Genomic DNA, 27,340 nt, shown 5'->3' with positions numbered 1-27,340 from the left:
TTGCGTAAGTCATCTTGATCTCTTTACTTTCTGTTCTTTTCTTTCACTTTCAAGTATTTTGCTTTTAAGTGTTCAGTTAATACCCCGCAACATGAAACCCCCTCAATTACTATATACCGAATATTCAAAACAATTACTAAACATATTCATTGTACACATAACTACCTACATTTGTTTGCCTGCTTGCACTAACACAAAGTGTGAATCACAAAAATGGGACTAAGTGCTTTTAATTTATTGTTGGAACTGTGTTGTCTGATGTCATATTGTATGAGCGGCAGTAAAAAATAGGCAGTGACAGCAGACAGAATGACTCATTCAACACTGTCTGCATTGTTCTTGTTGGCAGAAGATTCAGCTGCCCCTGCGCCTGACGACTCCTCCTGCACATATTCTCACACGTCTCACTCATCACCGCACTTCTTTCATCTTTTGTGATGTGGTGTGAAATAGCTATGTGCCGTGATACTGTATGCAGAATTCAATCTTTCCAGAGTATATGAAAAATAAATTAGATTTTCAATCGCAAACATCTCTGTGTGCTTCCAGGTCATCTATTGGGGGCGAATAAAGGTACTGCGCAAAAGATTTAGGCACATACACATATATATATATATATATATATATAAAAAAAAGACACCTACAAAATAAACACATAAAACGTTATACACATAGATAGATAGATAGATAGATAGATAGATAGATAGATAGATAGATAGATAGATAGATAGATAGAATATATGAAAAAACATAGATAAATATGAAAAAAATTTCATAATATTCAGAAGAGCTTACAATTTTTTCAAAATTACTGCAGGTTATCCATAGATTTGACATCACCATATCGGCCAAAGCCTTCTTTGATGTGTGCGCATTGAATATGAGAACAGCTATAACAGAAAGTAATTACATTTCTATATGTAATTATGTAGTTTCTGCGCACAAAAAAATCGCAATTTCTGAAAAATTGCGATTTTTGTGTCTGTTATCCTTTTTGGTATCAGTAAAATCAGTAAAATCCTGGAGAAGCTGAGTGTTTTAGAAACTGCTGACACTGATTTTCACACAACTGTCTCTTTTATGCAGAGCAGTGAAAAAAAAAAAAAAAAAATCATTGAGTGAGTGTCAGTTCTGTTAGTGGACACTTCTTGTTGCTAAGAGATCTTAGAAGAAAATGGTCTGGAAAGATATATATATATATATATATATATATATATACACATCATATAATCACCCCTTACAGCTTGGCTTGATGGACTACAACAGCAGAAGACCCAATCAGGTTCACTCTTGTCAGCCAAGAAGAGTTGAATACATATAGAATTGATTCAGTTAACAACCTTTTCTCCTGAGTGCCATTATTAGTTCTGATACTATAACCACTTCCCTGATTTCCTCCCAGCATGTTTTTGACAGTGTACAGGTGTTCCAGATGTTCCAAACATGTTCTATGCTCTGAATAATTTTTCGGGAAACAATAAATGCATCTTACCTAAACTGTGTAGGTTTCTTCCCCAAGGTCTGTTTTAGCTTCTTAAAGCCAAAGCTGTTTAACTTAACACCTCAGGGTCTCACCTGTAAAAAAAAAAAAAAAAAGAGATAAGATAGCATAAAAATTAATATGTAAAGGGCAAGAAAAGAGGATATAAATATATGCAGAAATGATAAAACAGATCCAAAGAAGAGTAGAGAGCATCAAGGCCATTATGTTGTTTGCAATTTGAACTCTAAAGCCATTAAACCAAGCATCTTTGGATAATGTATTAGATGTGTTTTTTAGAAGGCCTGCTTAACACTCCTTTCTTAAACATTAATTAAACCACCCTGGCTTTATTAGCACTTTTAAAGCCTACTGCAGCTTCAGCTTATTAAACACCAAGCTGCCCACAAGCCCTGCATTTTGGGACTAATAGACGACTCTGTACTGATGCTTTTCTCTCACAGTGATCATCATTTCTGGTTCATCATGAGCATGGAGTCAACATGACTATAGTGATACCTCTGCGGCACTTTTACTGCTTTCTTTCTACACAACAGACCAATAACCCAAATTTAATCATCGCACAGACTACACTCGTGATCTCCTCAGCGAAGTATGACACACACAGAGTACAGAGCTCCATTTAGATAACTATGCCTTTGCTACTCATTCCTTGCACCCATATTGAATGATGAAATTTGATTTACTTCATGATTAATGCTATTTTTTTGTATTTAAATGAAAGGTTAAGACACTTGTTCAATCCTATTCTTGCTATAGCCTTATACGAGCAATTAAATAAAACATGGTGGAACGTGCTGTATGAAACAGTGGGGTGGGGTGATGCCTGTACTGCAAAATAAATAACACAAAGTTGATTATTTTCCTAAAACTGAAGGTCCAAATATGTTTTTTTATTCCCTCTCATATCACACCGATTTGCCAACAATTCAAGTGTTTTATTTATTACAGAATGATACATCCAACTTTTATCCATTTATAGTTACATACTGTTATGGAATGTTGGTGAAAGAGTCAGACTGCTGTCACAGCAAAACTTTCAGACAAATCAGAATTGAAATTTTAATAGCACTGTGTAACATTTTATGCAAGGATATTTTTTTTGTAGATAGCGCTTGTATACTTCACATTCTCTCTGCTCTATTGTGATTATTAGTTTGCAGAAAACTTCAGAATTGCTATGGATTGCAGTGTGTGTGTGTGTGTGTGTGTGTGTGTTAAATCTAAGGGCTAAGCAGTGCTCAGAAATGTGCAAACTTCATGAGTTGCAGACACAGATATTTCAAAAATACTTTGATTTGTTGTGTGTTGCTTGATTTAGCCACTTTTCTTCCAGTGAATATGACTGAATGTGAAAAAGAATAAAAAGAAATCACTCCTGCATTGTATGCTAGCAATACACTGTGAACAATTCCTCCTAAGACAGCCCTGAGACAGGTTCACACAGGTTCACAGGTTCAAGCGTTGCCTGCAGTCAGAACACTGGAGTACAACAAAGAGCAGAGCTAAAGAATAACAAATCTAGGAAAGAAAAATGTAAGGAAGTAAGTTAGTAACTAAAATATAATTCATATGGAAGATTGTGTTCATGATTTGCTTTTCATATATTTAGTATGTTTTAAAATGTTTTCATTGTAGTTTGAGAAAAGTCTGAAGCTACTACATTGAAATTTCTGCAATTTTTCTATTATTTAAAACAGAAATGTATGAAAAAATGTTTACAATTTTTAAAAATTCTAAATAAAAAAATGAAATGTACAGTTCAATATTCTAGATGTTGCGCAATGGAATATCTGTCACTCTTTAAACATAAGAAAATTTGTAATATTGATCATATCACCCTTTCTATTGAAGCATCATGCGTTCAGATGACAAGCTAATGGATTTGATCTAACATGGACCATTAATTTTGTTCGGTTTCGGTGAGCCTGTGTCCACTGTATTCTCAAATTCCTGATCGTGGCTGATGAATGCAACCCGATGTAGTCTTCTGCTCTCAGAGTCCATCTGCCTAAAGTTATTGATGTGTTGTGCATTCTGATTTGCTTTTCTGCTCACCATGGTTATACTCAATGATTATTTGGATACTGTATCCGGCTCAAACCAGTCTGCCTGTTCTCCTCTGACCTCTCTCATCAACACTGTCTTCCTGTCCAAAGAATAGTCACTAACTGGATGTTTACTGCACCATTCTGCATAGATGCAGGAGAGCATCAGGTTCTGAAATATAGAAACCAGCAGCCTGACAGGATTTTTTTTCCCCATTCAAATATAGAACTACAGATTAAGTAATATACCCATAGCAAAAGCAGCACTTTGAACTGACCTCAAAAGAACATTTACTTTTAGAGTGTAATCTATGATCTTTAGCATTGAGCGTGATCACTTGTCACAGCTGTCCAAACAAGTTCACCCTCTCTCCACAGCAATATGTATTGAAAAAAAGGTGAGTGTCTGAGATGATGAGGCGGAATAATAAGGAAGAGCTCAGTAATATCCTGTTTTATTATTTATCTCTCTCCATCTCTGTCTCTCATGAAAAACATAGTCCTTCTCTCATTTTCTTGCTATTTTGCATTTAATCTCCCTCTTCCTCCACGCACACACACACAGACACACACACACACACACATTACCATACCTCACTCTCAACACTGAGCTTAAAGTATGCACACTCTCACCAGCTAAGTGGGGCACACGTCTAATAAACTGCAACAAAAGCTTCTCATTTCCTCACAGAAATAGTCAATTCTAGGGCACAGCACTCACATCACAGCTTACCAACAATAAGGTCCACAGAGGAATGTGATGATTATCCATTTATAGCTACCCACACCATATTAGGCTCATATTTGGGCTATCAGGATAAAGACAAAAACCCATGTGAAAACCAGAAGTATCAGCCATCTGTCATCAGCAGTACCATTCTCATATTTATCCACTTAAGATCCTGTTTTATTACTCAGCTTTTAATATTCAAGCACATTATTCAATGGTAAATATGAATTATTCAGGAACTACAGTGAGACTAACAGAAAAAAAAGTTGTAGTTACTAGTGTGGAGAACGTTGGCCTGGACCTACAGACAGATCATGGGACTTTATAGTTATGTAAACATTTTTCTATTAATCAGTCCTTAAGGGAAGAATTTATGCTCCTCCTTTTAATAGCAACTAAAGAAACTCGCACTCAACAATTTTTCTTTTTCTGTGACATGTATATTGGTGTGAAATATAAACCACTGCGCACAGGTACAATTGTACGTAATGTACAATTTCAAAAATTGTAAAATGACTGAAATATTGTTACTTGTTCAATAGATGAACAACAAGAATTTCTGAAAAAGATATGTTCAATATTTTATCAAACAATGCAAGGTGGCATGTTCTCCTAATGCTTCTGGGGTTTCTTCTAGGTACTCTGATTTCCTCCACTGGTCCAAAGACATGCATTGTGAGCGAACTGGCATTTCTAAATTGTCAGTAGTGTGTGAGTGTGTGTGTGATTGTCCGTAGTGTGTGTGTCCAGTGAAAGACTGGCATCATGTCCAGGACGTACCCTGCCTTGTGCCCCGAGTCTCCTTAGATAGACTCCAGGTTCCCTGCTACCCTGTACATTAAGTGGTGTAGATAATGGATGGATCAACTAAATATTTAGTAACATTTTTTATATTCATTTTATCCTTTGAATATCACATAATGTTTTACAGCTCTTTATTAATGGAATATATTGTAAGGTTATGGGAGAAATTATACGTCGCAATAATGATTTCACACATAAGCAATTACATGAACTGTCAGTTATTCACGTTTGTTAAGCGAGGAATAAAATTCAACTGTAATTTGATGCCATTATCACCTTGAAGTTCATCATTCAGAGCGAAACAAGGTGTTTTAATATTCTAATACCACACTAATGCTAAATTATTGTACTTATTAGCGAATGTCATCAAAAAATTTTTTTTATCAGTTTCTAGTCATGGTAACTGCAATATATTCCAATGGCTATAAACAGTATTTCCCTCAAATTGTCTTTTTCAATAGATGTAGATGCTTTCTTATAAAAAAATATCTTCTAATTTCCCTGAGAAACGCCAACTCCATTTTAGTTCTATGCTTAAAGTAACAGCTCTTCCATTAATCAGTTAAAAAAAATACTCAATGCCTATTGACCAATCAGAATGAAGCATTTAATAGCACTGTGGTGTGATTAATTCTACATAATTGAATTGTTAAGTATTATAACATGATTAATTTATAGTGTATGCACAGATTAATAATGGCATGATATGACATGATCATTTGTTTGTATGTTAATTATGTAATAAATTAATTATGTGAATTATTAATTGATTCACTAATTCTTTCATTATAAATGAATGGAAATTAATATGAAAACATTTTTTTTTAATCCAAAGTAATCTGAACAACAATCGGACATTTTCATTTTGCCATATAAGCAAATTCATGCAAGTCACGTCTTCATGCTCAACAGGTCACACTTATCTTAATTTTCTCTTAATTTTCATGCCCTGGTTTGCACCTGCATGTCTGAATGAAATTTCAATTTCAATATCCCCTTCCCTTATTCCTGCTGTCAATATGAGATGGGTGGTTATAAATAGCTCTTGAAATGGAAATGGCTTTCCCAGCTCTGAATCTGTTTAACGTCTGTGTTAATAGAATACATTTGTACAAATGAAAATGGAAGCATCAACAAAAAAACAAAAAACAAAAAAAAACAACAAAAAATGAGCTGAAGTGGAATATGCATGGTTGAATACACCGATCAGGGCTAATAGGGAAAATAGAGCGAAATCTAATCAGGAACCTTGACCTTTTCAAAGACCCTGTGGAGATGAATGAGTGCAGAAATGTTTTCAATCACATCCTGTGAATTTTAAGATAAACAGACAGTGGCAAAGGAGACTTGAGATAAGTGATCAGTTTCTAAACCTTCAAGGAACTAAGAAACAAACAGCATCAATTACCGCCGCATACAACATTGTTTTAAGTCCTGATCCTGAATCGTGAATGGCCTTTCAACAGACCGACATCATCTTGGATATGTTATGAAGGAATATAATAATAACTAGACATGTCTTATAAAAGGAAAAAGTAGTACACTGTGACTGTGTAGTGAAGGCACAGTCCGTTTGCTACAACAAGCAAACAGGCTTTCACAATGTCAAAGCAGCAGTATTATTAGGGTCAGCTCTTCTGGGGGATGCTGTGTGCTGATATATAAATAGACAAAATAGAAACTGCACGGCTGTGCAACAAAAAGCAAGCTCATTCTTATTAGCCAGAGAACCTAAGCCAGTCTTAGTGTTTACTCTGTCAAATTCTTCTGAGTAAATTTACAAGCAGTTTCTTCTTTGAACCAAGCTGCCCTGTTTATCTGACCTCAATAGCCTAGGCTATCTTTATTGGCTTATTTCAGATAACTGCAAAACGTTTCTAAAAGTTCTCTGCCTGTTCCATCCCTATCCTCAGGCTATTTTGCCTGCTCTATCAGTGTTTGCCATTGTTTTCATTTATAAATCCTATGCCTGAAACCATTGCCATTTCCATCAATCAATTATATGCAAATAAAATATACATTTTATTGTCCCAAAACCTTCATTCAGCCCTGTACAGAATATATTCACCCCCCAGAAATATTTGCAGTAAGTCGCATGTTCAACACAAAGTTGCATCAGACAGTCCTCCTGAATATCAAAGAAAGAAGAAACGTTGATCTCTTATTCTGTTTTCTTTATTATCAATGACTGGTGAGGCCAGAAAGTCTGACCCTGTCAACCAAATTATGGATTAAAAGTAAATTATTCATTTAAGCCCTTTTTCTTTCTTTAAACATGTTAATTCTATGCTAAAAACTCAACCATTTCAACCCTGCTACTCAGCTAAGAGCAAAATGTAGTCAGTGAGATGGGAAATGATAAAATGTTTTTCTTAGACTCAATATTTCATTTTCCATCCCAATCAGGGACGCACCGATATCCCTGGTTGCATTATCAAGCCGGCACTAAAAACACCCAGGAATTCACTGGTCCATGTCATATTCTTACTTTTGGTTATTATTACTTCTTCACTGCATGATATTCTGGTGGTTCAGGAGAGCATCAGTAGTGACACTACGATGTGTCAAAGAGATACAACTTGTCCTCTAGGGGCATGTGACTGCTATGACATTGTCCGTGAACAAAACTGTCTTTTCCCTGCTAATTCACCTTTTTTGATTCGCCCGGTGGACATCTGTAATCACATTTTTTCAGTAGGAAAGACAAAAGTGCCCTCAGATAAGAGCTTATCATATTTCTCCATGTTGTCATTATGTGGTCCTTGCTCTTTGGCCCAAGGCCTGTCCATTTATCTGGTCCACACAATATTGTGTGCTAAGAACCTTACTGATCTCCTCTTTCAATGAGATGTGCCACCAAAAAAAAAAGAAAAGAAAAAGTTCTCTGTCTTCGAAGAGCTTCATAAAAAGATACAATGGCTTTCCAAAGTGGTCATGATAGAATTTGGAGATGGATATAATCAGATAGATCAAATTTTAAATTCTAAATCTCATTTACAAACTCTGCTGTATTACCATGACTACCAAATTATTAGCATTAATTATCCAGCAATCAACTCGATGATACTTTTGTACACCAAAAATGTATAAAATTACTCCACATGAATATTACATAACATAGGCAAAGCTATGTCATTTCCGCCAGGGGAAACAAATTGATATATGATATGATATGATATGAGATATATGATATGATATGAAGAAATCCATGCTGTTATAGCTAACAGTGGCACATTTTTACTCCAAATCTAGATCATTCTCACTACCAGGTTGCTAAGTAACAGCAATGGTAACATTATTCCATTATTTTTTATCATTACCCATAAAAAGTCAAAACTTCAAGCATAGACTCTGTGAGCTTTATGTTGTCTTGATCTGAACTACTATTTGTCATTTACGTCCTTCTGGCATGACTATGACATAGTGTCAACTACAAGGTATTACATACGGTATTATTGCTACCGGATGTTATTGTTTCAACTGTAACAACTCATTCCCAAGGACTTGTTTGGTGGAACATCATATGATTTAAGCCTAAGTGTTATTTAGCAATGGGAAATACAGTCTGGGGCCAGAAACATAAAGCACTTGTATCCACCTAGCTTATGTTGGATTGTGCCTCACTTGTAAATCATTTTGTATTAAAATATTTATATATGTACATACATAAATACCAGCATGTGTAATGCAATGCTACTATCTGTTTCTGTTTAATGCTCCAGAAATCTATACACAAATATGACACTGACAGTTCCTCCACCTCAGCTATATCGCTCAAGTTCATAATTGGTCTCAACCAGATGTCTTGCATTTTTCTTGTTTGTTTGTACTTTCCCACAGTATTTTCTAATGAAATTAGTTGGATCTATTTCATTTCATTGTCTGTACCGCTTATCCAATCTATACTCGGGTCACGGGGAGCCTGTGCCTATCTCAGGAGTCATCAGGCATCAAGGCAGGAGTGCCAACTCACCGCAGGGCACACACACACACTCATTCAATTTTAGAGACTCCAATCAGCCTAGAAGCATGTCTTTGGACTGTGGGAGGAAACCCACCAACCACGGGGAGAACATGCAAACTCCACACACACAGTGAGCAGGAGTGAGACTCAAACCCAGGATGCTGGAGGTGTGAGGCGAACGTGCTAACCATCTTTATCCCACCATATTTTATACCACCATAACTCTGATCAGGCAGTCACTAAGGCTGAACGAATCAATGAATTATGCAGTGATGTTAATTATCATAGACTGTGAGCTTCAAACTGATAACACTCATTTTTTTGCTGACTACATGCATACATAGAGACAAACATACATATATAAATGTTTCAGACTTCAAGGCTCCTTAAAAAGACTAAGTACATACATCAAATGTAAAGTAGACCATAACATCTTTTGGTAAATAAACGCATTAAATATCTATGACACTAGGTTCAAAGAAACATACTTTCAGGAAAGAGATATCCGTTAACGCTACAGATACACATAATGTGCCTTTAGGATTTTAGATGATTGCATAGCAGCCTGTCAGTAAGCTTCTGCACACCACACTTACCCATAAACCCCTCTTCTGCATCATGTGACACTGACAATTCAGTAAAGAAGTGTTAGTAACTACAGCTGCAATTGTTGGGTTGTTGGTACTCTCTTGCAGACAGATACTTATGAAGGCATTATTAATTGTGTAAAAAGAGAGTGAGAGAGAGAGAGAGAGTCAATATTAAAATAGACCTTGTCCAAAAGTGTTTAAGATGCCCTACAATACACAAAGTGGGCTTGATTACTTGTTGATGCAACTGCAGAATGTAAGAGCAACCAAACACAAAGCAACCAAAAACTGCAAAATATATGATAAAGCATGGCAGTGTGGTTGTCATGAATAAGCCACACAATACCTAAGATTTAAGTATATTTTAGTTAACCTCCATGTACATCTATAATATCTACATCTATATATAAGCCCTACTGCCAAGTGCTCAAGCAAGGTTTTGCAACAAAGAGGAGATTTCAGCATTGAGACATATTTAATAGACAGATAATGATAACTTTAAGGCTGACCTTAATGTTTAAAATGTATTTTGCCAACTCTGGTGAGCAAAATAACATCCTTATGCTTTCACCATAAAGGATAAAGAAATTAATATTAGCTTACTGTTATTCTTCCTGCACTGCAATGGAGTTTGCATATGCACCTTTTTTTTGCAAAGTTAATCTTGAAGGCAAACTATTTGGTATCATAATAGTCTAGTGTGTGTGTTTGTGCACAGGGGCATTGTCATTCTCATACAAAATGTCTGTTTCAGTGAAAGGATATCTCTACATTATGACCACTGAGAGGTGAAGTGAATAACACTGAATATCTCCTTATCATGGCACCTGTTAGTGGGTGGGATATATTAGGCAGGAAGTGAAAAATGGGTAAGGAAGTGAAAAATGGGTAAGGATTTGAGCGAGATTGACAAGGGCCAAATTGTGATGGCTAGATGACTGGATCAGAGCATCTCCAAAACTGCAGCTCTTGTGGGGTGTTCCCGGTCTGCAGTGATCAGTATCTATTAAAAGTAGTCCAAGGAAGGAACAGTGGTGAAGGTGAATGACGACAGGGTCATTGCCGGTCAAATTGGTGAAAAAGTTAATGCTGGTTCTGATAGAAAGGTGTCAGAATGCACAGTGCATGACAATTCTGGACTGTTTTGGCAGCAAAAGGGGGACCAACACAATATTATTCATGTGGTCATAATGTTATGCCTGATTGATGGACATTCTAGATACTTTGTTTGCTTTAAGTTTGTGACAACAGTATCAGGAAGAACCAGATATGGGCATAATGGTCTGGTGTCTACATGCCATATAGTGTATAGTATGTATAGTACAAGTACTATAGTACTTACATACTCAGTAATCAGTGGCTTATAAGCAGTTTCTTTACTTAAAAGTGACTGTTCCTATAAGTAGCATTCAGTCAACCATATTTCTAACTTTAGAGCAATTCTGACACACATACTTAATATCTTTCCCTTTCTTTCTCTGTCTTTCTCTGTCGAGCTATCCATCCCACTCCTGAGCTCCCAGTGTTTGCCAGTTTCCACTGTGACCACTGCCCTACCCTTGGTCAGAGTCTCGACGTTTGGTGGTGCCCACTGATGCTGTGGAAGGATCTGTGTGGACCAGGAGACAGCCATGGACAGAGCCACTTGGGGACTTTCACCCTTTCTCAGAAGGGTTCCCTTCTGAGCCTGGTTCCTCTCAAGGTTTCTTCCTCATACCATCCCAGGGAGTTTTTCCTTGCCATCGTCGCCACAGGCATGCTCATTAGGGATGAAATAGGGATAAGATAGGGACAAAATAGTTTAATAATTAAATTTAATAATTTATTCTTATTTCTATTTATTTATTTATTTATTTATTTCATTTTTCCCCTCCCCTTTCTCTGTTTCTCTTGTTTTGTAAAGCTGCTTTGAGACAATGTTCATTGTAAAAGGAGCTATACAAAATAAATTGAATTGAATTGACATAATTTTGGTATTAATGCATGATTACAATTTCTTCCATCTCAACTGAAAAGAAGTGTATTTTGAGTAAATATGTTTTTTTTTTTCCTCCCTCTTTTTCAGTACAGGGAGAATCTGTGGTAATTGAAACAAACACTGTTCTATTCCTGTCTGCCCATGTCCTGTCTTTTTTTTAACCTAATAGTGTTCACCTTTTCTGTTTCATTTTGCCTATTTATTTTCTGATTTCTGTCTCTAAATGTTTCCTAGCCTTTGCCCTAGCATGGCTTATCATTTTTAAACTCTGCCTGCTTCTGTAAAACCCATACCTGCTTCATGAACTTGCTGTACATTAAACAAATAGCATAAATGCAGTAGATGGTCCTAGGTTAAGGACACAGTAAATTAATAAATATTTGGATAGGGCTGCATGCTGGTGTAGCAGGTACCTGTGCTACCTCACAATTTCATTCACACAAATCCCCAGTTTCATTCTGAGTTTGGTTTCCTCAGGTTTCCTACCACCTCCCAAAAACATGAATTGCCCTCTGAATTGCCCTCGGTCTGAATATGTGTGTTTGTGTGTGTATTCATATCACAAACAAGTGAGTGAATGAATGAATGAATGAATGAATGAATGAATATGCTTATGTAAATAAGGCACAATAAACTGCCTCAACACATTCAGTCTACATGGAACTGGTAAAAATTTACACCTTCAACTAATCCTGTTAGCTATTAACAAGGTAAAGAAAATTGCTTAGCTCTTGTACAAATGTGTGCTCACAGGCAACAAAAACACAATCATTGAAAGTGCAAGTAGGCTTTCAGCTTTTGTAAAGTTTTGCTGACATTTAAGACGTATACTTTCTCTCAAGACAACCTCACAATAGTTTTAAGTCTATTAGCACCCGTCTAACACGCATACACACACATGCACTTCCTCCAACTCTGTGTAAACCATTTAAAGCTTGAAAAATGAAAAATGTGCGGTGAATAAGCTCATTCCAGCATGGGGGATGAGAGAGGCAAGAATATTGATGGGAACGTTGAGCGCTTTATTTTCTAAACCCCTGCTATTCCTCAGTCTAATGCTCTCCTGCTGAATTCGAACCAGAACAGAGAGTATTACAGAATTTCAAGCTGTACAGTTCATCTCCCGCTCCTGCAGTGCCTCTGGAAAAAAAAAAACCCTTCTATTTGTGAAGAGTATAAATATATAAATAAATTAATGCCTCATTACATTACTCTAACCATATTTGTGATGCATCTTTATAATAAAGTCTTAGCACTTTCCTAAATCTCTCCAGAGAATTCCACAGGCTACATCTTACAGTGGAAGTGGCAAAAATCTTGACATGTTTAATAACTAAGCCTCATACACGTGTAAGATGCTATAAGCCCCTAGACTGAAATTATTATGAATGGATATGTAAAGCAAATGCAGAAGAGAGAAAACAATAAATGGATTCTAGATGTGAAATCAAAGAGTGGCTTGCACTCCCACCTTTTGATGAGAGAGAAGAAGCCTCTCTGTGAATCTCTAAGAATTATTTCTCCGTGTCGTGCTGCGGATGTGCAGTGAGCAGGTGCAGCTGGTGTTGCTCTGATTGCCAAAGTCGTCTTGATGAATTGTAATTATCTCATGGATTGATTTCTTGGCATGCCATAATGGGTATCTGAGTTTTTAGCTCTGAAATGATTTGAAGGTGAGTTTGGACAAGTGTACAGGCAGAAGGTGCATGGTTGAAAAAGATCATGCTCTTTGATATACAGGGAAGCGTATAACTTTTAGATTTCTATATATTCTATATTTTTTCTATTTATATAAATCTATATACAGATGAGACAGAATGCAATCCAAGCTTGTAGCTGTTAAATTTGACCTTCTTCTTCTTCTTTCAGCTTTTCCCTTCAGGGGTCACCACAGCGAATCATCTCTCTCCACCTATCCCTATCTTCTGCATCCTCAACACTTGCACCCACTAGCTTCATATCCTCATTTATTACATCCATATACCTCCTCTTTGGCCTTCCTCTTTGCCTCCCGCCTGGCAGCTCCATGTCCAACATTCTCCTACCAATATACTCACTCTCCCTCCTCTGAACATGTCCAAACCATCTTAATCTGGCCTCCCTAACTCTGTCCCCCAAACGTCCAACATGAGCTGTCCCTCTGATGTACTCATTCCTAATCCTGTCCAACCTTGTCACTCCCAAAGAGAACCTCAACATCTTTAGCTCTGCTACCTCCAGCTCTGACTCCTGTCTCTGTCTCAGTGACACTGTCTCCAAACCATACAGCATGGCCGGTCTCACCACTGTCTTGTACACCTTCCCCTTGATTCTTGCTGAAATTTTTCTATCACACAGAACTCCAGACACCTTTCTCCACCCATTCCAACCTGCCTGCACTCGCTTAGCTGTTAAATTTGACCATACAGCAAAATGTCTTGACGATAAACAAGTGCAGGATATTAGTAGGAATAATCAGAAGTAGGAAGAACACCTTTGTGAACACATGAGTAAAACATACCAAAGCTGAATAAAATCAGTGCTCTGATAAAATACAGATTATATAAGGAGGAAGAATATATACAAAATTAACAAAGAAAAGGTTGGGATTAAAGGACTATTGGTTATTAATCCAGGGGTGCTCACCAAGATTTTAGATTTTAACTGTACTGATTAGACAATATCTGTCCCACACAACACCATACACAGAACACAAGCCAATGAATGTGAAGTCAGAGAAAATTAAAATAGATTCTGAAATGTTATTGGTGTGTGGGTCTGAATTTGTAACCAGTAATAAACAGTCATTTAGGTCCTAAACTGTGTTTCACTGGAGTTATATAGGCAAATGAAAAAGTACCGTCTGTGTGCCAGGGAAAAGAAAAGCCCAGTGGGTTGAATTATAAACAAACTCCAAACTAAAACAGGCTGAAGAAGACTCAATATGCTGTCAGTAGTGGCCAATGCACTAGAGCTTATTAAAAAGCTGGACTTTGATGGATGAATTTACATGGAGAAAAGCAAGAAAAAGATAAGACTGCATTCTATATAGCACCAGTGTTACTTAAATACTTGTCAGGAAGGTGTGATATAGTCAAGTATACTTTTTTGCATGTGTTAGGTTGTGGTTGGGGCAGTCAGGGTTCAATATATTGGATCATGTGTGATTTGGTGGACAGAATGTCCCTATATAGGTTCCAGCCCAGGGAATGAATGGATGGAACATCAGACATGAGGTGTGCAGATGAGAAATCCTCCCAAAAGGAAAACCCATTCCTGCAGCATGCCACTAATCAGGCCTTTATAATGGAGTTAGTCATAGACATGTAAGGGATTGCTTGGGGTTTGCCAAATTGCACCTAAAACACTCTCAGCCCATTAGAAACACGATTCTAAAGGGTGATGAAACAGAAATCAAACTCCTGTAAATGTTCACCTTGAAACACAGCAATTACTCAAATCACACAGCCTTTACAATGCAGGAATGGTTTCAGATAAAGTTTGTCAATGTCCTTAAGTGACCCAGTCAGAGACTGGGCTTGAACCCAAATGAATCTCTAGCGAGACTTGAAAATAGCGTTTGTCAGTGGTAACTAGATAGAACTTGAGAGGTTCTGCAGAGAGGAATGTGAGAGGATTTCCAAATGCACCACACTCCTAGACCCAAGAAGAAAGAGGTCTGCAATCACTGCTAAAAGTGCTTTAAATTACAGAGTAAAGGCTCAAAACACATTTCTGTTTTCATTTTTACTAAGCTTAATAACATTTCTTAAAACCTCTTTTTTAAAGAAAATGTAATTTTTTCATTTCGAGGCATTTTGAAAGTAGAGAGAGAGAGAAAGAGAGAGGGAGAGAGAGAGAGAGAAATCCATTTTAGAGTAAGTCTGCTAATATAACTTAATAAGAGGCAAGTGAAGAAGTCAATCAGTTCAACCTGGATGCATCTTAATGTGCTCTACACTATTTGCTTGTTCTGTCATACTGTATGTAGATTCATTTAATAAGAACTTTATTTATCAACTGAGCTATTATAACACTGCCACTGCTATATGGTTCACCCATTATCACAGCTGCCCCCCACTGCCACATCTGCCCCCCACAGCTATATGCTTCACCATTTTCCCCATTTCATAGCAGCTTTTAAATCCTGCACCCCTTATATCGAGCAGTTGGTAAGTGTTCCCAGGCCTGAGTAATTAGCTTTAGCCTAAATTGAATGTTAATTTCAGATTGATATTCCACCATACTAAGCTGCACCACATGAGGCAAGCACATCTGATCTGTCTATAACTTAATCCTGCTTTGGTGTCAGCTCAGCAGGCTTCTCTGGATAATACAGGGAATGTTTGTGGACAGGCTGCATCAGAGATTCTGCTGAGTTTCCAGAAGCTTTGTAGAAGGGTTCTCATCTCATAGAGGCTAAGTGAGACTGAAACAAGATCAGCCAGCATTAGAGTCCAAAACAATGATGAGAATCCAATTGTCAGATCACAGATGGAAGAGACCTGAACAGACTTATAGTGTTGAGTGACAAAAAGTGTCAGGTTTCCTGTTTCTACTTTGTTATTAGGCCTCTGGTTGGTCCATTGTCCAATTTACATCCCAATGGACTATATGTAGAGGACGTTTCTTCTTATGATGTCCAGATCATGAACCTGGCATGTTCTATGTTTGTGGAATACCCCAAATTTCCAAGGATGTCTTTACTCCAGTGTATATGGCCACTGCTAAACTACCAGCATAATGATCAGAACTTGTATTCCATACTAGGTTGCTATAATAGCTTTAGTATAATTTAGTTGCCTTTTTATGGTCTGTAGCATCAAGGATCAAGGAAGATTTATTTTCAATCCAGAACATTGGTACATTAAAGGGAACAAAACTAAGTACTTAGGTAGTAATTGAGATAAAATATGTCATCTGTATTATAGATAACATTCTTCAGTGAAGTACGGGATAGATAGGCAGAGACAGACAGACAGACAGACAGATACACATATCTGTATCTGTATTTTGATCTAAATTCAAAGTGACCAAGACAAAAACTGGATTTTTTATTGTCAAGAGTTTGTCAACAGAGTTTGTCAGTTCTGGCTCTGATTGTTCCTTAACCTCAACTACATCAATCAAATTCATAACTAGATTCTGATTCTGTTTCTCAAAATATAAGCAATTGAAGTAGCTCTATTTAAACACCATGTCCTTGACCAGGCAGTTGCTAAGGAGGAATAAATGAATGCTGTAAATGCTCATGCCTGGAAAAAGAAAAAAAAAAAACTCACCCTTGAACAAAAGAGACAATTTGTATTTGTACTGAAATTCATTTAGAACACATTCTTTGTTCCTTCTGAAAATAATACATTTGTAATCAGTTACAACCTTAGTTGTCGTTCCTCCGGCTGCTTCCTGTTCAGGGTTGCCACAGCAGATCATTTGGTCCACACATTTTCATTTGGCGCAGGTTATACACCGGATGCCCTTCCTCATGCAACCCTGCCATTTTATCCAGGTTTAGGGCAGACACTGAGAGTTAAAGCTTTGATAGCTGGGTTAGCTCCCTGAGAGCATGGGATCCTGTTGCTGGACCACCAGGAAGCCGTAGATACAACCCAAGTATACAAGCTAAATAATTCTGCTACTAAAACTACCGCTAATATAACTACTACTTCCTTCTTATTTTTATGGGCAATTGCAAGTGATGGCTACAGCCAAGAAAGATGCAGTGAGCAGCTGGAAAAAATTGCTAAAGAAAATTCAAAAATAAGTCTTCTAGCTACTTCAACAGATGTAAGAAAAGCTGTCAGTCCCAGAACAGAAAAGCACAATCCTGGAAACAGCAAAAATACAGCATGACACGATCAATCAAGCAGAAGGCCCAAGTATGAAAGATGATACTATCCACCAGAAGGCTGAGACAGGAATCTCTCTCTTATATAATGGATGCATGGGGAGTTTGTTTTAATAGTGATATTGCATTCTTCATTCTGTATTGTATTGCATTGAGAGCTGCAATGCTTTAGACACCGGCAAGTGAAAGGGCAGGTGGCGAGGGAAAAGACACAGATCTCTAACTGAAACATATCAGACAATCAACATGGCCCTCCAGCAAGATTTAAAGGGAAAATGCATCCTTGGAAAGCCATGTTTTCCCAACAGTCTATTGAGATAGTTTTCCTTTTCATTCATCACAACATCCTTATAGTGAATGAGACAGATAGCTTTACTGCTACACTGCTTTCTCCTGCTGTAAGCTTCCTATTCTCCCAATTTCACCGTTCTTCTCTGGGTCATCAATCTGAACTCCACCTCAATATCTCACCAGGTGCTCACAGTGATAGCGATCTCAGAGATAAAAGTGCCAAACAGGCTCACCGCCTAATTAATGCTTAGACGAACTCAGAGTATTAGTGTTATACCATGCTACCATATTTTCTCATTAAGTCAGAGAGAAGCTTTAGATTTGCTCTGTAGTGGCAGCTTTATCCACACAGCTGCTCTGGCAAAGGTGAAATAGCACTAAATGTAAGCCAGTAAGTCCTCTCACTCTTCCCGTAAACTACTTCAGTCAAAATCACAGCAAAATTGCTTTTGCCCTTAGGGATCGGTGGCCCAAACTCTGGATTTTACCATGTATAAATAAATGTAATACACCAAATGCAGTTCATTGTTGCTGCTCTCTGTATCCAATTCCATCTCTCACATATTATTAATAATACCCCCTATTCCCTAAGGAAATGCAATTATCAGTGCAAATTTAAGGGTTTAAGGGCTGTAAAAAAAATAATAAATAAGACTGAATAAGTGGAAAAAATGGTTAATCAAATTCAGAAGCCATGGCACTATGTATATATATTTTTTGCATGTGGAAGAAATTTAATAAATCAATATTTCTAAAGACCTGATCTGTGCCATATAATTCGAGCTTTATTGCAATTTTACGGCTAGAGAGATGAGCGTACACGCACAGTATACCTCCACCCATCTCTGCACCAAGACAGACAAACAGTTCATACACTGGTTTCAGAGACAGTTATACAAGCACTCACTCCACATCCTTCCATATCAGAATGAGAATAAGCTTTACTGCCAAGTACTGTGGGTTTTACATGTACAAGGAATTTGCTTTGGTGTATTGGTGCATAATAATGTAAAGCAAGGTTGAAAAACTATGAGAATAAACCTAGAAATATATAAGAATTCTAAGAATTTATGCAAAAGTAAGCTATAACTGTATAATAGTGCAATATAATCAGGCTGAAGTCTATTCCTACTCAGTAACCCTTCATGTCAAAGTACATACTCACACCACACACCAAAGTCCACTTTTACACACAACAAAAGAAGAAGAAGAAGGAGGAGGAGGAGGAGGAGGAGGCGGAGGAGGAGGAGAAGTAGCAGACTTTTTGTCAAATATACATTACAGCTCAATGAATTTCTTTTCTTTGCGTAGATCAGTGACAGCTTGAACCCTCAACCATCTAATCAGTAACCAAGAGCCTGATTACTGACCCAATGATGCATTATTGATTAGTATTTAACTCCATGGTAAAAAAAAAAAAAAAAAAAAAATGCATGTTTTATTTTCGACACACAAGGAAAGATAGTGAATTTAGACTTGCCTGTCTCTTGAATGAAAAAATAGGTCACTCCCTGGTATTGATCAAACAGACTAAGTAAGTGCCACAGTTCAGAAGGAGTTCAAGAATGCAGAGGGCATCGATGGAAAACATCCTAAAACAGAAACGTCTTCAGAATCAATTGAAGTGACAAAAACAACCTGAGCAGAATCCTGAAAGCTGACCCAAAAGGTCACAAGCAGCACCGTTGTGATGGCTGTTTACAAAAGGCTTGCGGCTGCTTTTCAGAACGCAGAAGGAATATGAATCATTTCAAATTGCGCACATGACATTAGCGAGCATACGCATATCTAAGATGCAAAGGACATCAATATTCCGAGAGGCATTTAGATGACTCAACGTATATGCATATTCATGACAGCACCTTGTTCTGTAGAGACCAAGCTAGATTTGGCTGCGTTTCCTGGAGACTGACACGATGTGACTCAAGCTAAAGTCTGGCTGAAATGAGAAGGATTAGTTAATCAAGATGAAGTGCCACAGGTTGTCAGAAAAAAAATAAGCTTGATGAAAAATGGAAATTAAACACTATGTGAACTACTTCACTCCTTTATTCCTCTTATACAACAGCATTTTGAGAACAATTACAATTTCCTTTTATTAAACAATGTATTTATTAAACATTGTGCTTTTTATCCATTTATAGTTACAGTATGCTGAATGTTAGCAAGTTAGATCTCTCTCTCTCTTTTAGCTTGTCCTCTTACATAGATGCAACAAAATTAAAGAAGACTTGCCCATATCAGGAAGCTAAGAGTTACAGCTTTACCTCTAACTATTACAAAGCACTGAAACAGGACATGCCATTTATCTATCCATTTTCTGTACTGCTTGTTCTACACAGGGTTGGGGCAAGCCTGGAGTAAGGGACTAGATGGAGCACCAACCTATTGCTGGACACAGTCACACCCATTCATACACTACAGAAAGTTTAAAGGTGACAATCAGCCTGTGGCAATCTTTGGACTGGAGGAAGAAACCAGAGTACCGGGATGAAACCCATGAAGCATGGAGATAACATGAAATCTCTACACACAGGGCGGAGGCAGGAATTGAACCCTGGGGATTGAGATACAGAGGTTTTATTTAAACCTCAGACATTTAGCTTGGTTTGCTCTTAATTGTTGAAGTGAGAGGTATCACCATGGTGAGATCCAAAGCGCTTTTGAATCTGGTAAGGGATAAAAAAAGATCTCAAAAGAATTTGTAATCAGCCATTCCACTGTCCAGAAAATCATTTACAAGTGGAGAACATTTAAAACAACTGCCAACATGGCCAGGTCAGGCCATCCAAGCAAATTCACCCCCAGAACAGACCTCAAGATGCTTAAAGACGTCTCCAAAAACCCTAAAATATCATCACGGGACCTACAGCAAGCTTTTGCTACAGTTTATGCCAAATCTACATTCAGAAAGAGACTACGCAACTGTAATTATTATGGAAGGTGTGGAAAAAGGAAACTATTGCTGTCTAAAAAAAAACATGAGGGCAAGACTGAAGTTTCCCAAAGAACACAGCGACAATGACCAAGACTTCTGGAATAATGTGCTTCGGACAGATGAGTCTAAAATTGAATTATTTGGACACCATGACTGGACATGTTTGGCATAAACCAAATACAGCATTTCAGCAAATGAACCTCATACCAACTATGAAACATGGAGGTGGAAGTGTTATGGTTTGGGGATGTTTTGCTGCAGCAGGACCTGGCCAGCTCACTATCATAGAATCCATTATGAATTCTACATTGTATCAGAAGGTGCTTGAGGAACATGTAAGTTAAAAATTTAACTTAAAGTTAAATCTGTTAAAAATTTGAAGCTAAACTGAACCTTGCAACATGACAATGACCCAAAACACACCAGTAAATCCACCAAGGACTGGCTGAAAAGTAAATAATGGAGAATTCTGGAATGGCCGAGTCAAGGCCCAGATCTAAATCCTATTGAGATCCTGTGGGGTGATCTGAAACTGCCTGTGCATGCAATAAACCCCCCAACCATCACACAGCTGTAAGAATTCTGCATTGGGGAGTTGGGGAAACTTTCTTCCAGTTGATGTCAGAAGCTGGTAGATGGCTACAAAAAACTTATCATTGAGGTTATTTCAGCCAATGGGGGAAACACTAGCTATTAGGGCATAGGATGTCCTAACTTTTTCCTCAGGTGAAATACTCATTTTGTTTTTGTTTAATAAGTGAAAACAAAGTGATATTTTGTTGTTGACATGCAATTACATCACTTTCATCTACAGGTACAACTTAAAACATGATCAGAAATTGACATGTTGACATTTCTTTAATAAAGAACTGAATATTCAATGGGGTGTCCTAATTTTATATATATAATAAATTCACCATCAGAAAAAAACTTCACTATATCAGTTCTTATGCAATAAATGTCCCTGTGTTGTTTGTTACTATGGAAACGCTGTGATAGTAAATGAAACTTTCTGATCAATTCAGCAGCATTGTTTGTAACCTCATAAACGTTAGGCTAAATAAATATTACCTAATATTATATGCATGAATGTTATTACACTTGGTGTATGAGGTCTTTGTTTATTTATTTTTTTCCTCTCTCTAGGCTACACCAGTGATCTCATGCTATCCATTTTAATGTAATCCTACAGAAGTGTTGAAGCAGAATTAAAGGCTAAATCAGCTGAGTGGGATGGAATTTTTCCACCTGCTGCATACAATGTTTCATTTCTATACGCGTCATTATCAAATGATTCATAGCTGATGGAACCCATACTTGACCTTGACCTCCATTTACAGGTTAATGTGCCGGGTGCAACTGCTGTTTTTGCATCCATAGAAATGACACGATGCAAAATTTGTGAAACAAATAATGAATCTTTTTTTCGCACAAGATGCCCATGTACACAGTTACTCACCACGATTCCAGCAATCGTCCTATGTGATTACTAAAATAATTACATTCATAAAGTATATACTTCACATAATATTCATAGAGATAGCGTATCTCTTTTAGCCTGCATAAAGAACATCAACCTTGAATACTGTAGCTGTACCACTTTTCCCTTTACAAATATTTATTTCGTTTCTGAACCCCTTACCTCTTTCAGTCTCTGCAAAATCCATACAGTTCAATCAGAACAAATTCAGTACTGTTCCTGCTGTCACTTATCATCTCTCAATCATGCTTACACACAGTGAGCCCAGAGTCTATTATCTATCTTCTGCTGTCCCACAATCAAATTATCCCAGTGCTCCATTACCTTTGGCTGAACATCGCATAATCTTTACTGCTAACCTGGAATTCTTCTTGATCTGCAATCCTGCAGCTTTCTATTTGTTTGTTGGCTTGTTTTTGAAAATTGTATAATAATATTGGTAAATGTGGTCATTGTACTGCCCCTGAAAGCCAAAAGGGAATAATAAGCAAAAGGGAAACTAGGAAAAAGAACTAGAAGTAATCTGCAAACACTAACAAAAAAATAACTTAATTCTTGCCATTAATAAAATAAAAAACATTCTAATAGCAAAATAAAATAAAATAAAATAAGAAGAGCTGGAAGCAGAATAACCAAACACAAACAAGCAAATAAACAAATAAAAAATCTAGTTAAAAATGTGATTAAAAATGATTACATATTCTATTTAGTGTACTAAAATTTGTCCCATTTTGCTTCATTGTGTTTTTCTTTTTTATTTGTGTGTGTGTGTGTGTGTGTGTGTTTAGAAGAAGTAACACAAACAAACCAGCAAGCAAACAAATATATTAATACAAAAACATACACATAAATAAACCCAAAGCAGCAAGTACACACAAAGTTTCTTTCCTGGGTCATGTAGAGACAATATTTCCCATCAGTGACCTGTTTCCTAACCAAAAGGAGCTCCTAAAGAAAATCTAGTCTCATATCTCACACACTTAAAGCAGGAATTCTACCATTTCTGCTGACACGAGCGTGCACACTGTTTCAGGCTGATTCACATCATCCAATCCCTGAGGACTGTCAGCATGATGCTGTGTTATAAAGCATTTAGTAATGGGCTCTGCTAAAGGAATGAGAAATGGAAACACCGGCTTGGTTGACTGACTTGGGAAAGATGGCTTTGGGAGAATTTCTGTCCAGTGGCCCCTTTAAATGGGATCAGAAATATGCTGTGCATGGCTATTTCAGAGAGCAGAGGCTACAGTTTATTAAGCCATCTGTGGAGGCAGAGGAGTTAATATCCTTCTTCATCATCAGCCCAATAGTTGCACACTGAGCTGAAACATTACACTGTCTGTCTGAATGAATGTTATACAGGTACATGAAAGTACTCAAAGGCATAAATATAATACTCTTTTAGTAGTATAATTCCATCCCTCGTGCCTTTTCTATTTTTTTAATCATATCTGACTTTAGAAGATCAATGACTAATTATTGTCTATTCATTATACTGTCACACTGAGTCACCATGAAATGTGTAACAGAATCGACAACAGGAGTTACTGCCAGCATGTTGTTTTACCAACATGAATAATCCCCAGTGTTAATTACAGAGCAATTATGAATAAGAAGCAATAAAAATACCCTAAAATGTAAAATAATTCTTCTTTTCTTTACTTCACATTGTTTACACATGAGATGGCTGATGTATTAAAGACAAAACAACATAAAATACCAGATGTACAAAGCTGTTTGCTTCCATTTTTAGCCATAATTAGGCCACATTCTGTACAAATCCCCGCAAGCTACGTACGAAATTGGCATATAAGCGAAATTAGCACAATTATGAGTATGCAGTAACATGCAAAGTACACTTCTGTTACTTATACATATTCATCTGAGGGGGAATTGTGCAACAAGTGGGACATGGGACAAAAAGAGGTGGAGAAATTAAAAGATGAATGATATAGTCACTCCTTGTGTCCTGAAAAAAAAAGAAAAATACTGTATAGTGAGCCAGATCAGAGAACATATTTCAGTTGATTTCATTGCATATATTAAGCTCATGTCATGTCACCCTTCATTCAAAGCAATATAATATGGGTGAAAAGGTTTACTTAAAAAATAGCTATCACGATACTTTCCATGCTTAATAAAAGAAACTCTATTAAGATCAGTAAAATGAATTTTTTAACATAGAATCTATTCTATATTGAGAAATATATATAATTGAGACAATTTCTCAATAATATCTTTCTACGATTGGGCTGTAATGAATATTTCGTGCATTAATGACATCTTGAAACTTCTAAGAATCTAGAAATAAAAAATATATACAACAGAATTAGAGACAAAAAGTGAAAATACAATGTGATTTCATAAGTAAAAGTAAGTGTATGTGTTCAGGTCTCTAAATAATCTTGGCATATACGAACATCAGGGATGCATGGTGGTGGTGTTATTTTGGCAGTTCTATTAATAAAAATAAAAAAAAGACATGTTAATTAAAAGAAACTGCAAAACGAATGATGTGACCCATATTGTAATTTCTACATGTAGTGCCATAATTTAATAAAACATCTCAGTAAATATAGGCAATACAAATTTGTATTTTAAATAAAACCTTTTAGTTGAACTGTACTGGACATCAGATATAGCTTTCTGCTTAACGATGTTAACTTCATGTCTCTCTGCCTCAAAAGTCAGGTGTTTTCCAACGTTCAGAGTGTGTCTGCAGAGAGATTTGTTCACATTTCCACTAAACACTTTTTAGAGAATTAATCTTGCATTCAGGAAAATCAAGATGTAGAATCACTTGTACAGATAGCTCTAATACAGTTTAAGCCTTGAGCCCCTCATGGAATAAACGGTGTGCACAGTATGCCCGCTCATCAAGAAGGTAATAAGAACGAATACTTCTGAGAATATCTTACCAAACCTACTGCGCAAACAAACTTTTAGAAAGGCAAATCTGCACAGCTTTGAGGCTGCTGGAAAGACTCACAAGCCAGTCTCTTGATAGAAGCATAATGATGCCGCTTGATTTCATTCCATTAAATCAAAGTGAATTTACGTGTTGTATCATGGGTGCAAACGAGCAATAAAAGCCATAAAGCTGTGAGGAAGTAACACACGTCATGCTTTCGGATCGACTGTCGACTCGGATTGGGGCTCTGGCAGTGCAAAGCTCCATCCATACCTCTGAATTTAAATAAATGTCAAATTATTTCATATTAGTTCTTAATAGTCACCTTATTGGGGTGGATGAATCAGAAGTTTCGTAGGTTGCCTGGAAAATAACAGCATTATGGTTAGGACCTAGTTCAGGCATATTTTCTTTTATCCGTTTCTCTGTTTCATGGACACACACTCACACTCCCGACTACACCTATAAGGACCTGGTGTGTTCCAACATATCATTTATTCCAACAGCACACACACACACCAAAAAAGGATATTCACAAACATAAACTCATGTACTATGTAGCATATATCATATTCTGGCATATTGGCATTGTGCATTCTATACTGAGATAAGTATAAAATAGAAATAGATATGTCTTACGTCACTTTGTGTGTGCCATATTTGTCTTTGCTTTTTGTAATGTGATATTTGCATAGTTCAAGAACTTTAGAATTAAGTATTTCACTTTCATCTTGGACTTGAAACAAACAAGTATCTGATTATTATCATCCCACAAAAATCTCCGAACAAAGGTTCTAATGTAGAGCATCCTGTCTGCCCTCTCAACAAAATGATAGCAAGTTGCTGAACAACATCTCAACCTTGAGGTTGTGATTTCACATTGCAAGTAAAGTCCAAGTGGCTAGTATGTTTACTTTTCTCTTTTTCTTACTTCGGCAAGATTTTGTGCTAGCAGGATATGTCAGATTTGTATTGGGTTTCTAACCCTAACCCTAGATTTATCAGAGTTTCCACGTACAGTATTTGTTGTGAATTGTGGTGATTGGAGGCAGGAAGCAAGTGCATACACTTGGCAGGGTAATTATTTGAGTATCATTAATTAACTAGGATCAGAAATAAATCCGGAATCTGTGGAATTACGACTAGAAAAAAACTACATTGGTCCATTTTTGTTTATGGACATTTTTAACAAGGCATACAGGATGTTATCATTATTAGGCAATGAGACCAATGGCTATTTAGAGGTTTGATGAATGATTGTAATGGTTGTGGTAAAGATACTCAGGATGTCAAGCCAGACTGGAGGGAATTATTAACGCATTTATCATACGATTTTAGAAACATTACGCTGAAAAAATGCTCATTAATGGTGTAGCTGAAAAGCGGTTTCACTTTCAGACCTAGTTTGGATGCTGTTAAGAAGAATGAAATATAACCAGAAAAAGCTGGAACTAAATTACAAATGTCCAAGATCAGCTTTGTCTTATTGAATACACAGTAATACATAGTAATATTTATTCAGGTCCAGCTAAGAGCTGAGGGAATTATTTAATTGCAATCTCACAGAAACAGACATTTTACAGAGACATAAAAAAAAATGACTAGAACAAATCAATTGAGTTCCACCACACATAATAATCATGAATCTATGAACACTACAGTGCTTACAGATTCACTGGGAATAAAAAGAAGAAGAAAAGATAAGAAAAGATTTATCTGTTGAGTTTTTTGCCGAGTCAGGCTGTTATTTGAAACCTTGGAAGTTTTAAAAGTGTACAAGTTTAATGAGCTGAAATGATGGGTATTGGTGGAGTTACACTGATTAGCATATACTTCACATTAGTGAGCTTAGCCTAAAACCAGTTTGAGCAGAAAAGAACAAAGCTGCATCTGCTTTTCACATGCTTCACGCATCTCAGCCTCGCTGACATCCATCTGTTTAGTGACTAGTAGGAATTGACGCACTATAATCTATGTAATACACCAAATTTTGTTTACCTAAACCTAAACAATTTTCAAATGTGCTTGAAATTGGCAAATGATAGCGCGTCTATGCTCTGACAGGCAAACCAGTGCCCTCTGACTAGCATAAAGGGCTTGTTGTTCCATCACTGCTTTCACTATTCACTTTATTACGTAGAGGTTGCACTGGGCAGAAAGGGTCAGCGAGTGGTTTCCTACTATGTTTTGTCCTACACTGATTACCTGTACTCAACCCTGCCAGATTAGCTGAGTGGATCCTGATGCATTATTCATTTGGCATTGATGGAAACACACA

General features: G+C 36.9%; 1 protein-coding gene across 4 annotated transcripts in view; it reads right to left on the bottom strand.

The window, feature by feature from the left end:
- Positions 1-27,340, bottom strand: part of LOC131358949 (leucine-rich repeat and fibronectin type-III domain-containing protein 2) — a 109,634-nt gene that overhangs the window by 38,416 nt on the left and 43,878 nt on the right. For 3 of the 4 annotated variants that reach the window (XM_058398398.1, XM_058398394.1, XM_058398397.1), the window contains one exon: positions 1,493-1,575. The exons of the other annotated variant lie outside the window; for it this stretch is intronic. The gene's annotated coding sequence lies outside the window, so the exon portion shown is untranslated. The remainder of the gene's footprint in view (positions 1-1,492; positions 1,576-27,340) is intronic. 4 annotated transcript variants of the gene reach the window in all.

This window comes from Hemibagrus wyckioides, linkage group LG09 (assembly GCF_019097595.1).
Source record: "Hemibagrus wyckioides isolate EC202008001 linkage group LG09, SWU_Hwy_1.0, whole genome shotgun sequence".
Classification (NCBI taxonomy): domain Eukaryota; kingdom Metazoa; phylum Chordata; class Actinopteri; order Siluriformes; family Bagridae; genus Hemibagrus; species Hemibagrus wyckioides.
Note: the sequence above shows the minus strand (reverse complement) of the source record. Positions and strands in the feature narration are given on the sequence as shown.